General features: G+C 46.3%; 1 pseudogene; it reads right to left on the bottom strand.

Moving 5' to 3' along the window:
- Positions 1–12,603: 12,603 nt before the first annotated feature.
- LOC144125727 (uncharacterized) lies at positions 12,604–13,589 on the bottom strand (annotated as a pseudogene).
- Positions 13,590–14,248: the final 659 nt, after the last annotated feature.

Here is a 14,248-nt window from a genome sequence, read left to right as displayed (position 1 = left end):
CTATGCTCTCCATTCTGCTTTCTTGTGCAGCTTGCTGTCTACGGCTTCCCGTTCTCACCGACTGACACGTGTTATGCATCGATATCTGCTTGGGAATTTGGCCTGGATATGCGACTACCAACAGCTGACAACGGGCCTTATCTGAGCACAGTAGACGTCAACACCTTCACGTCCGAGTCTCGTGGAACATCGACGCATCCGTCAGCGGCAGCACTGCGCCGCCCCTATTTAGGCAACTGGCATCTACGAGGCGCTTCCAGTGGGCACGGGAGAGCGGCTACCATGCGGTCGCTATGCTCTCCATTCTGCTTTCTTGTGCGTCTTGCTGTCTACGGCTTCCCGTTCTCACCGACTGACACGTGTTATGCATCGATATCTGCTTGGGAATTTGGCCTGGATCTGCGACTACCAACAGCTGACAACGGGCCTTATCTGAGCACAGTAGACGTCAACACCTTCACGTCCGAGTCTCGTGGAACATCGACGCATCCGTCAGCGGCAGCACTGCGCCGCCCCTATTTAGGCAACTGGCATCTACGAGGCGCTTCCAGTGGGCACGGGAGAGCGGCTACCATGCGGTCGCTATGCTCTCCATTCTGCTTTCTTGTGCAGCTTGCTGTCTACGGCTTCCCGTTCTCACCGACTGACACGTGTTATGCATCGATATCTGCTTGGGAATTTGGCCTGGATCTGCGACTACCAACAGCTGACAACGGGCCTTATCTGAGCACAGTAGACGTCAACACCTTCACGTCCGAGTCTCGTGGAACATCGACGCATCCGTCAGCGGCAGCACTGCGCCGCCCCTATTTAGGCAACTGGCATCTACGAGGCGCTTCCAGTGGGCATGGGAGAGCGGCTACCATGCGGTCGCTAAGTTCTCCATTCTGCTTTCTTGTGCAGGTTAGTCAACCTGAATCGCTATTTTGCAAACGTACAAGCAATGTATGTTTGCTGCTCTTCCCTTGCCCACAAGTGCTTGCTGCCAGCTTGAATGATTGTGTATCCACTACAATGTTGCTGTTACTTTCCGGCGATGTAGAACTAAATCCTGGTCCTAACAAGGATGTGGACCGTCAGCATGGTGAAGTTATGGCCGCGATAGCTGCTTTATCGTCCAAGTTTGATACACGACATGAAGAAATGATGAATGCCATTGCTGAACTCAAGGTTAACCAGGAAGCGCTGTCCGGCACTGTTTCAGACCTTTCTAATAGGATGACTGCTATGGAAGCCGCGGTTGAGTGTCTCGAAAACACGCCTTCTAGTATCGATCTTACTGCAGTAGTCCAAGAGGCTGTTTCAAATGAGAGCGTTGCGCTCGCAACCAGACTGGACGAACTGGAGGACCAGTAAAGACGCGACAACTTAATATTCTATGGCATCTCTGACAATTCGTCAGAAACGTGGGCACAATCGGAAGCCCAGATCCAACACTTTCTTTCCAAATACTCTCAATCTGAATTCCTCGGAAGTCGCGATTCACAGCCACGTCATATATATGCAGCTCTAGCCATCCGAATTCTCCTGAACTCCAACTTCCAATTTTGTTTAACCTCTAGCATCCATGAGATTGCGGTATCTTGCTAGATACTTTTTATGGCAGTAGCCGGAATGACAAACGTAAATATACTGTTGCTTGAAAAGTTTAACATGTGGCCAAATTGATGCCTTGATTTAAGATCGCAGTAGCGTCTACGAATCAAAGCGTGCCGTATTGGCTGCTGGTAAAAAGATGCTTAGAAGTGCAGCCGCCATTGCCAGACCATGGGATGAGCAGTAACGGTTGTAAAGGCGCAACCTGAAAACACGCCATAAATGGCACTCCTTGCAGCCACAACAGAAATTAAAAGTAATAAATGTGAACGTATGTTAATCAGTCGCATGCAGGAACAAATGGCGACGCACACCATAATTACCGGGCCAATGAAGCCGAAAAATAGCGGAACTTGAGAATTTTGCGTTAACATTCTAAAAGAGGAGCGCTCGTTCCAAGTACCGCTGAGAAGTTTGGTCAAAGGCGGCGCGAATCTTCTGCTGCGCCTGTTCTGCGTTGTATTCCAAATTGTGCTGTCATATACGATTTTTCTCCGTTCGTTTGTGTAATAGCTTTTATAATATTAAAAAATCACTTAGTCCAAATTTAGGTCTTTCTTCTTTCTTGTAGTTATTTGTACTCATTTGTGTCCTATTACATCATTGTAGTGTCACCTGTTGTTGCCAATTTTTGCATACATTCAAAAGTTTGTTGTTTCTGTTTGAACATTTTTTTTTATTTTTGGTTTTTGTGAGCGTGTGTGCTGCAGCTCCTGCTTTTGGAGTTGGCAGTGTGAGAAAGTGAGAACCCGCACCTTACAGCTAGTATAGTGTGAAGTCAACGCCCACTGAGATAGTTGGGCCTCGTTCGCGGCATCGGCTCAGCTCATGCGTCGCGCTATAAGACACTCACCGCAGGAGGTTTCGTCCGAAAAATCCGGGCAGTCGACGACACCGTCGCATATGTGGCTCTCCTTGCCCCTCGCCTTGAGCTCGTTCGCGCAGCCTGCGTTCGGAAGTGTTTTAGACGTCGTTCCTCGACCGTGGCAACTGCTGTTACAATGTGTCCTGCCCCTGCTAATCTTAGCCCAGCCGCTATTTATATTGCAGGCGAAATGTGGGGGAAAAAGGCAGCAAATTATGCCAGATCTTGTGGCAGGAACAGCGCAGCACGAGACAATGAAGGAACAGGCGGGACACGACGCTGACTAACATCCAGATTTTTAATGCACGTTCGTCGAATATATACATCTCGCTCGTGCAAGAAGGAAAGCACAAAAGAAAAAGCCCATAAGATGTACACGTGGTAATAGATTAGGACTATACACGCCGATAATCAATTTCGCTGTCACGAAGCGCTATCGAAGGTATGCCGACGCATATGTCGCTCTTTTTTCTGATGTTGAAGGCTTCTTCAATCTCCCTGGTCGTTGACATAATAATAATAATAATAATAATAATAATAATAATAATAATAATAATAATAATAATAATAATTATTATTATTATTATTATTATTATTATTATTATTATTATTATTATTATTATTATTATTATTATTATTATTATTATTATTATTATTATTATTGATGAAAGGAAATCGCACAATATTGTTGGTTAGGTGTCTCCTTGGACCCCTTCACCGCACCGTAAGGGAATAGATAAAGGAGGAAGTGAAAGAAGAAAGGAAGAGAGAGGTGCCCTAGTGGAGGGCTCCGGAACAATTTCAACCCCCTGGGGATCTTTAACGTGCACTGACATCGCACAGCACACAGCCACTTCAGCGTTTTGCCTATAAAGCAAGATAAATAGTAAATATTTCTGAAAAAAATGCTATTGCCGCCCTCAGCCACCTGCAATCCAACGGCAGCGGTACGCCACTAGTGCGGGACATTCTCTCAAGCATAGAGCGCCTCGCACAGACAGGATGCGCCGTGCGTGCACAGTGGGTGCCCAGTCACTGCGGCATCGCCGCCAACGAAGAAGCTGACGACCTCGCCACCACCGCACGTCAACTACCTCCCAGCGATGTGCCCCTTGCGCTGGAGGACGTGCGTGCGGTCATCTACGACCATCTCCGAAAGCAGCACCCCGACCCACGCATCGCAGCATGTGAGCGCATCGACAGCATCAACAGCTGTCGCGCACTTAAGCGGTCGCAACGTGCAATGATCCTCCGCGTGCGCATTGGCTGCGTGTGGCCCGGGGAACGACGGGAGCGTCACGGAATCGCGACGATTAATGCGTGTGTCGGATGCGGTGCAGTGGAAACACTAGACCACCTGCTCTTTCACTGTGCCGTGTACGCCGATGCTCATCGCGATATGCTTGCGGCCTATAGGGTGCTGGGCACACTACCAGACTCCCTCAAGACGCTATTGTGGCCGCAGGGCAGTGCGCGCACCCGTGAGCGAACCTTGGTGAGTCTCTGTGCGTTCCTCGAACAGACGAGCTTTACGTCCCGTCTGCCCTCCGCCAGGTAGTTACACGCAGTGAACCAACGCTCCGCGAGTTCTACCTTGGACATTAACAACTGGACGCCCCACTCCAGTTGTAGTCAACATATTGCTGTGCGCGCGAGTTTTTATTGCTCCATCATGAACTAATCACACGCACAACCTGGACACATTTCTTATTGTGTAAATAGTTTGTGTATATTACCTCTCCAACTATACTCTATTCCTGTTAACTCACCTCTTCATTTATCCATCCTGCCTGCTATCCTTCATTTCCGCTGCCCCAGCTCAGGTGCTTCAGTATCGATGGCAGATGCCGAGCCTAGCAAAAATCTTTTCCTTCCTTTTTATTATTATTTCAATAAAAACCACTTACTACTACTACATCCACTACGGCAGCTCTTTCATCCTTTCTTCTTTCACTCCCTTTTTATGCCTTCACTTAAGGAACGGTTTAGGTGTCCACCGAGATATGTGAGTCAGTTATTGTGTAATTACCTTCCTCGAAAACAAGTTTTTTTTTCGCCAGCAAGCCTCAGTGTTCGACTTCAGTGCGTTAAATGCGGGAGCTTCAATTGTTTACATCGGCGTGCTCAGCAACGTGGCTAAGACCAAATGGAAACATCCGTGGATGTTTGTTATACGGAAACATCCCTTCTAAGTAGTGTGCCTGGATGCCCGCCCATCGAGGAACTCTACTTGGACGGACGGACGGGCGGACGGACGAACGGATGGATGGATGGATGGATGGATGGATGGATGGATGGATGGATGGATGGATGGATGGATGGATGGATGGATGGATGGATGGATGGATGGATGGATGGATGGATGGATGGATGGATGGATGGATGGATGGATGGATGGATGGATGGATGGATGGATGGATGGAAGGGTGGGTGGGTGGGTGGGAGGGTGGGTGGGAGGGTGGGTTGGTGGATGGATGGATGAATGGATGGATGGATGGATGGATGGATGGATGGATGGATGGATGGATGGATGGTTGGATGCAAGGATGGATGGATACGGCTGAACCCTTTAATTCGGGCGGTGGCTCAAGCCCCCTAGCCCTGACCTATGAAATTTTACTCGTCTTGATATTAGCCACCAATCAAATAACCTTCGCTTAATTACTTCCACCCGCTTAAAATCAAACTTAAATACACCAATGCCTTGGAAAAATCAGCCCCGCTGCTTTCCACTGTAGGGTGATGCCCTTTACAGAGAAGTATCAAGTATTCAGCCGTTTCCTCCTCCTCTCCGCACGCAACGCAAAACGTGTCTATCTCGTGGTACCTGACTCTATATGTCATAGTCCGCAAAACTCCTGTCCTGGCCTCAAACAACAAAGAGCTTCCCCTACAATTATCATAGATATTTTCTTTGGCAATCTCCTGCTTAAAAATCCTGTGTTTTCCCAGTGCTGATTTTTTCAGCATCCCTGTTTTCCACAGAGCTCTCTCTGTTTCTTTAACCCGTTTTCTTAAACGATAATTGCTGATTTGCCCCCTTACTGCTGTGCAGATATTTGCTTGTCAATTTTCTAGTTCGCTTTCTCCATTTCTTGTCAACATTCCTTATATACAGGTATCTGAAATCTTTCCTAGCCCACTGCTTTTCCCCCATTTTTCTCCATCGCTCCTCATATGCTATCTTGCTGCTAGCTTCTCTGCTTTTGAACGACGCTTATCCCATATGACCCCCTGATTTGGTGTATGCCCATTCTAAGTCACAAACAGCGCCATCTACATCATGGATTTTGCACTCCTCTTGAGACTTACAGCCCCCTTCGCTACATCCGGTATATTTCCTCATTATATCAGCTAATTAATTTCATAAACGTGTGCATCACAACACGACGAACCGTTTGCCACAATCGTGGACCCCCGCGACAAACAGTTCGGTGGTAACGTCCGTCTGAAGGTCCTCGAAATGCACGGCCTCAATTACCTAACGTAATTTGGGCTCATTGTTCTCATTACTGCAGACAAGCTTCGAGCAAAGTTTTAAGCAGATTCTTTGCAGAGACATCACTAGCAATGCATAGGAAGTACTTTAGACGTCAAACTGTCCCTCTGTGCACATCTACTAGATGTACAAATGTCCTGCCGTGACATCTGTACAGCATCCTATTTTAGAGGTACGGATGCATTTCGGATAATCCACTATATATCCCATCAGTGTTATGTGGATAAATCTGGATATCTACTGGACATACAGAATGTCCAGCAAGTGCCGTATTTGAGATGTCTAAAGGCTGTATGTGGTTATCTGCGTCCATACTGACGGAGGGGAAATGCAAAGCCGCTCGTGAATTGAGATTTGGGGCATGTAAAGAACCCTATGGGCGGCCGGAATAGATTTGTACCGACGGTTTATCCTATGTGTTGCTTTGGAATGCGAAATTAGCCTATGAATTGCACTCATTCTTTCTTAAACAGGAAATTGCCCCTGTTATCACTTGTGGGTTGTGATCAAAGATAACACTGCAACGTCGAAACGTAAGCCATGCTAAATTCTGCTACAGCGTGCAATTTGATCGGCGTAAACTCAAACTTTCAACAGCTTTTGTCGCATCTGTAAAAAAAAACAAATACAAACATGCGCTATGAATTCGGAAATAAGGTTTGTCATAAATGCCGCACGTCCTGCCCTGACACATACGCTCTGCCCGTGGCTAATGCAACGGTCTTGAAATCGATATATTCGACAGGACGAAATGAAGTATTGCAGATGCAGCCCGCCAACTTAACTGTCCGCTTGCAAAAATCCGCAAGCATATTTCTCTGAAAGCATGATACATATAGAAAACGCTGGGCTAACGTGCAGTGGGATGCGAATGAGTCAAGGCTTGCTTGACGTGCTATACATTCGAATAAAAAAAAGGCAAGGTTTCATTGTAGTTAAATATAATAGCACGTGTGAAAGCTTCTGCGTACAAATGGAATTTGACGGAGCCGACGTGTTATGGACAGCGCGAGATTGAGTTGCAGTTTAACACGAGATGTGATCGGCTGCGGCAATAGTGCAGTGCTATCACGCACTGGCCAGCGAAGCTGATTTGTTCGCACCGTCTTGGGTTCGAATGCCAGTGGCGGCAATATTAATTCCATGTCTGCAGGTTGACGAAGATTCTCCTCAAGGTGATGCAAGCCACAAGATTGTTGGTTGGGTTTGACCGTGTTCAGTCGTGCTTTCGCACTGAAAACAGGTACCGTGTTTAGACCACACAATTCACCCGTTATTGCATCATAATTCTTTACAGACCTCCATGTGTCGTGCCTGTCCCGGACGCTAGTGCGTTGAGGAGAAAATGTCCTGCTACAAAGGCGGCATTCAACATCGGGCACCTTTTTTACACCAGCCACAAAAGAGACAACGCATGCTAAACGCGGTGCTTCTTTAAGAAACTGGATTTCGCAGTTGGAGGTAAATTTTCCCTACTAGGAGCAGTTAATCTGAGCTTGGAAGCTCTGGCATTTTCCTTTCTCCTGGAGGCAAACTCACTGGAAGTATTTTTACTGTAGGAGAGTGCGCCTTATTTCGTGCCCGCCACGAGGCTGCCGGGGACGCAGTCAGCCGGAAGCGCTCGTCGAATTGCTGGCTTTAAGGCGCCATAGCTTACAGCCAGGCAATGTAATTTTGGCGTGGATATCTATTCCAGAGATTTTCTTGACATCGCGTGACTGCACTTGATCTTGTACTACCCCGAACTACGCATCAACCTTTTAATATCCACCACGTAACCATATTAAACCGCCTGTGATATAAGTTGAGCGTTTCACACGTTTGCCACAAAACTGCTTTATCATCGTAGTGCACGTGACATAAATGACTGTTGATTCGATGCGAACGCGGGACAAGGAGTCACTTAAAGAAACTTACTGACTTGAGCGTCAAGAAAATGTGGAGTAGGATACAACGCAAAATAGAAAGGCAGCAGTTGGCAACAGTTCGCGGCGTCTTGTGTTACTCCGCTGACCAACCGCAAAGGTGAACAAAACCAGCGTTTTGAGTTTGACTCAATCAAACAAGCCAGTGGCATTAAAATTCTTGAGCGTATAATTTCGTCTCGTGATTAGCTTCTTGTTTAAGTAACGGCGAAATTGTGTTGGGCGGAGCTTAGCTGCAGACTATATAGTGTCGGGAGATGTCTTCGTGTTTCTTTTCTCTCCATCGGCTCTGTAAATGAAGGAAGCGGACGCATTCACCCCTTTCCACAATCTATTGGGTGCCTGGGTGCCCGCTTGCCTTCGCTCCAAAGGCACCCTTTTCCCCCAGTACGGGTGTAGGTAAATACCTCATTCCTTTGTTGCCACCATCTTGCCCTCCGTCAGCCGACAGACTAAGCTATGCCTGCCCCCCTCTAGCCACCATAACCGAGCCAGAACAGGTACTTTTGGGAAAGCCCAATGGGCTTCTGGCACCGGCCAAAGCGCCCTGTTCCATGTTGTGTCCTTATCGCATAGCCGCGGGGTCGCCGTAAGAACGGCCGCCCCTGGTGGGCTTTACCGGGAGCTCGGAGTTCGCGGTCTAGGCCTCATAGGTGTTTCAATGGCCTAGTAAGAACCACCACAAAGCATAAGGCATATCTGTGCATTTGTTCGAGTCTGGACTGGCCTGGCTGATGCCGCTCCCTCACCAGCACGCGAGAAACCCACAGACAGGGTCGAATGCTTCTTCGCTTGGCCACTTTCCCGCAGTGCTCTGAAGCACCCGCATCTCTCTCGACGCGCTTGGAGCCTCTTCGTATTTTTCACGCAATTCCCGGCAGTTCGCTTCCGAGATCAGGGGAAGCAAGATTGTGGTTCATTTCAGTGTGCTGCGTTCTGCGCAACGCTTGTAGAGCGGCTCATTAGATAACTCGTATTCGGCATAACTGTGCCGAAGTAAATATTTCTTGTGAGTTTGAGTTTTTGTTCACCTGCGCGGCAGCCAACAGACAGCCTCAACGCCTTTTATGAAAATGCTAATCTCATTTAAAGGAAAAGTGAACTCCCCAAATGCAGAACAAGACGGCAGTCATCGAACACCTGTGAGCAAAAAAATTGACCCCTGGCCATTAATAAAATCTGAATGTCCTTTCCTTGAACTTTCTCCCAATGTCCTGTGAACAGAAAATTGGTCATTGCCTGTGCGTACAACCTTAGTGTCCTTTCTTTGAACTTCCGGTTCCTTCCCCCAAATATCCTCCAAGAAATGTGAGCTAAACAATTACAAGAAACAAAGCGGCTTAACTATCAGTTAATGAAATAAAATCAAATAAAATAAAAAGTAAACAAAAAGAAGCTACACACTATCTTAAGGATTCGAACTAGTGGAAGCTTTTGACTCCTAGCCCGTCACGTTACCAACTTCGGCGTATATTTTTTCTGTATTCCTAGACTTTCACCTAGCATGAAAAAATACTAAATGAGGCTTTACATGAAATGAAATTACGGCGATAACATAATTGGCCAGCAAGGCTGGCTTCTGGATATTTAAAATCTCTTTAGCGCCAGAAAAGCTCAACCCTTGAGAGCCATTCCGGAACATGATCAGCTTTTTTTTTTGCCTTATCCACCCCCAACAATGCATGCAAGCAAGCAGTGCATCCGGGCAACACTCTCTAGGCTAGGCAAGGCCTCTCTGCTCCTCCGTGACGTCATCACACTACGACGGGCGCCGGAGTTCGTGCTCTTCATGAAGGGGCGGTGCTGCGCGCTCGTTCGTTCTTGTTTAACTGCAGCGCTACGTGAAATCGTCCTTTGAAGATTTTGGCCCCATGATTTAATGCTGGCATATATGAATGATTTCATTTCCGGTACAGAGTCCGCGGTTAATAGGTTTAAGAACTTAAAGTTAGTGATTTCCGGATTATGAATATATGTTGTCTATTCATCATCTTTTACTATCGCCTAATATGCCTGAAAGTCCGCACATTTTTTTTCTGCGGGCCATTGATATTCCACTGTGCGTTCACATATATATTTATTTTTGTTATTAGCTCGTTGCATGACGCGGACTTGGAAATTATTTTCGGGAGAAAATTGAACTGTGTGGTACATCACCTAGCGTAGACTGTTTGCCAGGAATCTGACTACTATTTGTAAACTTTTCTTCCAAAGAAACGCTCACCCTCCCTCCACCAACACACGCAAAAAGAAAAACTTTGCTTTGAGGTATGGCTCTCAGAACAGCTTACAGCTCCATGCAAGGCATCTGAACTGAGGGACTGAGCAGATGCCTTTCGATTGGATAAAATTGAATCAAGCTCTGTTACATAAAAATGATATGTTTATCAAGAAGTACTTGCAGCTGGGCTTGTTGGTGCGTATTAGTGAAAGACAATCGCAGTTGACAATGTTTGTCAACTGTGATTAAGAGCATGGATAAGGGCAGAGGCTATATAAACGCTCTTCTTTGAATAAATCCTGTTAAAAGTGCAGCGCTCGTCCTGTTCTCTTACTCATCCGTGTTGCCATTTTGCGCTCTCATGTCTTTCACAGATATGTTTATTACAGAGTACAAGCATTCAAAAAACTGTCAGAGGCGTGCAACACAAGGAGTCAGAACAGTCAAGATTTCAAAGTGTTAAGCTTCCGTTTTTGAGCAAATTTTGCTTGCATCAGACTGTCGTTCCTATTTTTACAATAGTTTTTCAGCCGAATGTTTGTTGCAGCGCCAAGAATGTGATGCATGCCCAAGTTAGGAATATGACCACTTTCACATTCGTCGAAACTGTCCTCGTCTTCTATCCGGTTGGTAGACAGTGTGAAAAGGGCATTCCTTTGGTTCGCTAGAGAATGGAAATGCACTGCATACTTTTCACTTCGCAGCTTGTCCAGGACGATCTCAGCAGTCATTACAGCATGAACAACGGGAAGTTGGGAAACCGGAGCCCTTAAGGATTCATGTTTGCTATAATTTCAGCATTCTCAATTATGATGTCTTCATCCTCTTCATCCTCTGTCTTCAAGCAGTGCATGCAAGCTTTTTAAGTGCTGCATGGGCGCAGTATCCGGCCACGTACGTTAGAGCTGGCAGATTTTGGGCCTTCATTACGAAGTCCTTCTCATTTACTTCAATCATGAACCTCTGTAGAATCGCCTCATCACTGCTGACAGCAGGTGCCCCTGAATCTATGTCTGGAAGCGCCAGGTCTCTTTGTAGGCGAAGCTCGCATTCGGATTCGAACACTTGTCTGATGGACACATGGTACTGCGACCCGGAAAGCTGTCTATACTTGCCAAATCATTCGTCCAAGCAGTCTGTCTGGAACTTCCTCAGAAGAACGTAGCCAAATCCAAGGTTTTCTAGGCAATAGTTTATTATCTTGAAAAAGGCTTCCCTAGTGAGACGCAAGGCACTGTGGATCTCCCGAGTGGGAATTTCATTGTCAAACTTCAAACTCTTCCAGAGGTCAATGCACTGCATGATGGTTTGAAGGAATTCAGTTTGTGGACACAGCTTTTCTGCACTGGGAGTCTGCAGGTCATCACGCTGCCGGCGTCCTTTGCTGGACGACTTCACATTAGCAATCCTCAACCAGGTTTCGACAACCTTTAAAAATTCCGCTGTTCCAGCTGCATGCTGCAGTGCATAGTGTTGACCGCATGTTTCTAGAGCTGCTATGGTTGATAGGTTGAACACTCTGAGTGCAAGCTTCACATTTTGCCTTTCCGTATTAGATGGAATGAGGGCTTTTACTAACAGTGTTGGAGCAGCCTTGATAAGGTGGTCTTCTTCTTTTAGGTGAAGAGCACGAAGTTTCTTGAACGAAGCAGTGATAATTTTTGGGTTGAAGTTCAAATTCATGTGAAGAAAAAAAACATGCATGTTCCATGGTTCTTTTGGTTGATCCAATTGTTCCAAATACACTTAAACAAAAGAGCAGGATCAATAACGAAAAAAGAGGACGAGTAAAATCTGAAGGGTGAGGATAGGAGCTGCTGACTTTTGATGACAAACCAAAGAGAGACATTGTTTTGCGATTTATAGAGTTGTTATCTGTGATGACTGCAATGATGCGAAGGTGAACCTTTTCAAGCTCATTTATGATGCTGCGGAGCACAGTGTTCAGCTGTTGAGCATTCATTTGTTCAACTGGCAAAATGTGAACAACACTTTGTTGTGATGACAGGAGGCTTTGAATCATAAAGACATGAGCTGTCTTTGCCGAATTTAAACTGTTGCTGGCAGTACCGACGATCGTGCAACCCTTATAATCAAAATACGCCTGTAGATGGATCTCATCCATCATGAGAACCAGCGACTTCTCATGATCCTTCATTGCCCTCGCGATCTTCGCATAAAGCAGCAAAGAAACATCCTGCTGCTCAGCTGCTGGATTTATAACATATGCATTGCATACACGTCTGATCGTGGACTCATGCGGCAATGTGAGACCTCCGTAGTTACGAAAGTACCTATAAGCACGAGGAGTGATGGTAAATAGAAGGCTGGAAAATACCAACAGCTCTGAAGAGTAGCGCGGTGACTTGCTTAAAAGGAGAAAGGCTTGTTCCTTTAAAAATGTTAAAGCATATTGCCGATATTCGTCTTGCATTTCTTGATTTGTCGCGTCTTCAAGAAGAGATAGCACGAGCTTCAATATGCCACCTGTCTTGTCTTAATGTTTGAGGAAGGCAGGAGCCTTATCAGAGCTCTCAATGGCATCCAACAGACCCGCCAAGCACCGATTATCATTCACAGATTTTGGAATGATCTCCATGCCATCAAGTTTGGTGACCTCGACATCGTGAAAATACAGCTTTAGAGAGAGGTCCTCGGTGACTTTAACTGACTTTTTGATTGCTGGGGCACCATCGACAGTCAGATTGAGGAAGAGTATAAAGTCATGCTGGGAAACCACCGTCCAGATTCATGGTATGCATTTCAACAGCGCCTGAAAGTTGTCAATTTTGTTTCTGTCCTCTTCCGCCTGATGTGCTGCAATAGGCAAGTTGATGGCATCTTGTAACGCAGCTGCCTCTCGGCGCGTCCTCTTTTCATCTGGGGCCTCTCGAGACGTGCTTGCATGTTGGGCAGAATGATACGCCGGGCAGTCTGGAAGTGTGCTTGGAACAGCATCAGGTCGTAACCGTACGAGTTTCACCGCAACTTCTACTACTTTTCTCGTCTTTGTATCCGCGTAGCTTGTGCTATTTATCATGTCGGACGGTTTAAAGTGGCGCTGGCAGACCTGGGATAAGAAAAAATAAAGACAATAAAAGCTCTAGAAACTGAAGCTTAAAAATCAGACAGGTGCATGACAGTACGAGAGAAATTTCTATAAATCTCTTTTGAACTGAATGCCAGCAATAATATTCCGCTACGACTTTACAGATTTATTCGGTCCAAAAGAGGTAGCACTACGGAATTATCTCGCAACATGCTGGCCGCAGTGTTTTCAATGCAAGTGAGGGAGGAGTAACAACAACAGTTAAAGGAATGTTTCCTTACTACCGACCGCTTTCCTGGAGTGAAGTCCGCACGGTGGATAGCTCTAATCCATTGAGCTCTCCTTGCTTGTCCTGAAGGGAAGTTGAAGACCAGCACACGCTCACTACCATCATAGTTCCCGCGGTACCGCAGTACGCAGCAATGCCCAGGCATTATCACAGCCTGCACACTGTGCGCATACCTTGTTGTTCTTGTTCCCCTCACAAAATGGCTCATACCCACAAGGGGGATTGGCCATAACCAGGCGGTGACTATTTAAATTGCAGATTGCATATGGCAAGCGTGGGATGACCTAAAAAAATTGTGTAACTGTTTCCGTAGCAGAGGAGGTTGCAGGATGTTAGGGCGACCCAACAAACTGAAAATTAGGTAAGAGAATCAGCAACAAAAAAAGATTGAGAGAAAGAGAGAGAGTAGGAGTTGCAAAAAGTAGTTACCCAAATACGAAAGCTTATGATAGTATGGGCAGAACGAAAGCTTATGATGGCAGACGTTTTGATCCTAGGAGATAATTTTGAACGGCAGAGCAAGCATTCCCATTGGTATGGCCAAGCATACAAGCGCCAAGGGACAGCACATCCGCATAAGACCGACGCAAATTGAGATTCTGCATTGGGACATCTAATAGTGCACGCAGACAGGGAAGTGCATTAGGATAACGAGTCCGTAACTATTATTACCGCTGATAAAAAGATGCGTACCTTGCGCAGAGCCACAACCACTCCTAGAAACTCAGCCAGATAGATAGGTGTAAAATCTTGAAGACGGAGAGAAAAAGACCAGTCAAGGGACTGGGAGTAAATGCCTATACC

This window comes from Amblyomma americanum, chromosome 1 (assembly GCF_052857255.1).
Source record: "Amblyomma americanum isolate KBUSLIRL-KWMA chromosome 1, ASM5285725v1, whole genome shotgun sequence".
Taxonomy (NCBI): domain Eukaryota; kingdom Metazoa; phylum Arthropoda; class Arachnida; order Ixodida; family Ixodidae; genus Amblyomma; species Amblyomma americanum.
Note: the sequence above shows the minus strand (reverse complement) of the source record. Positions and strands in the feature narration are given on the sequence as shown.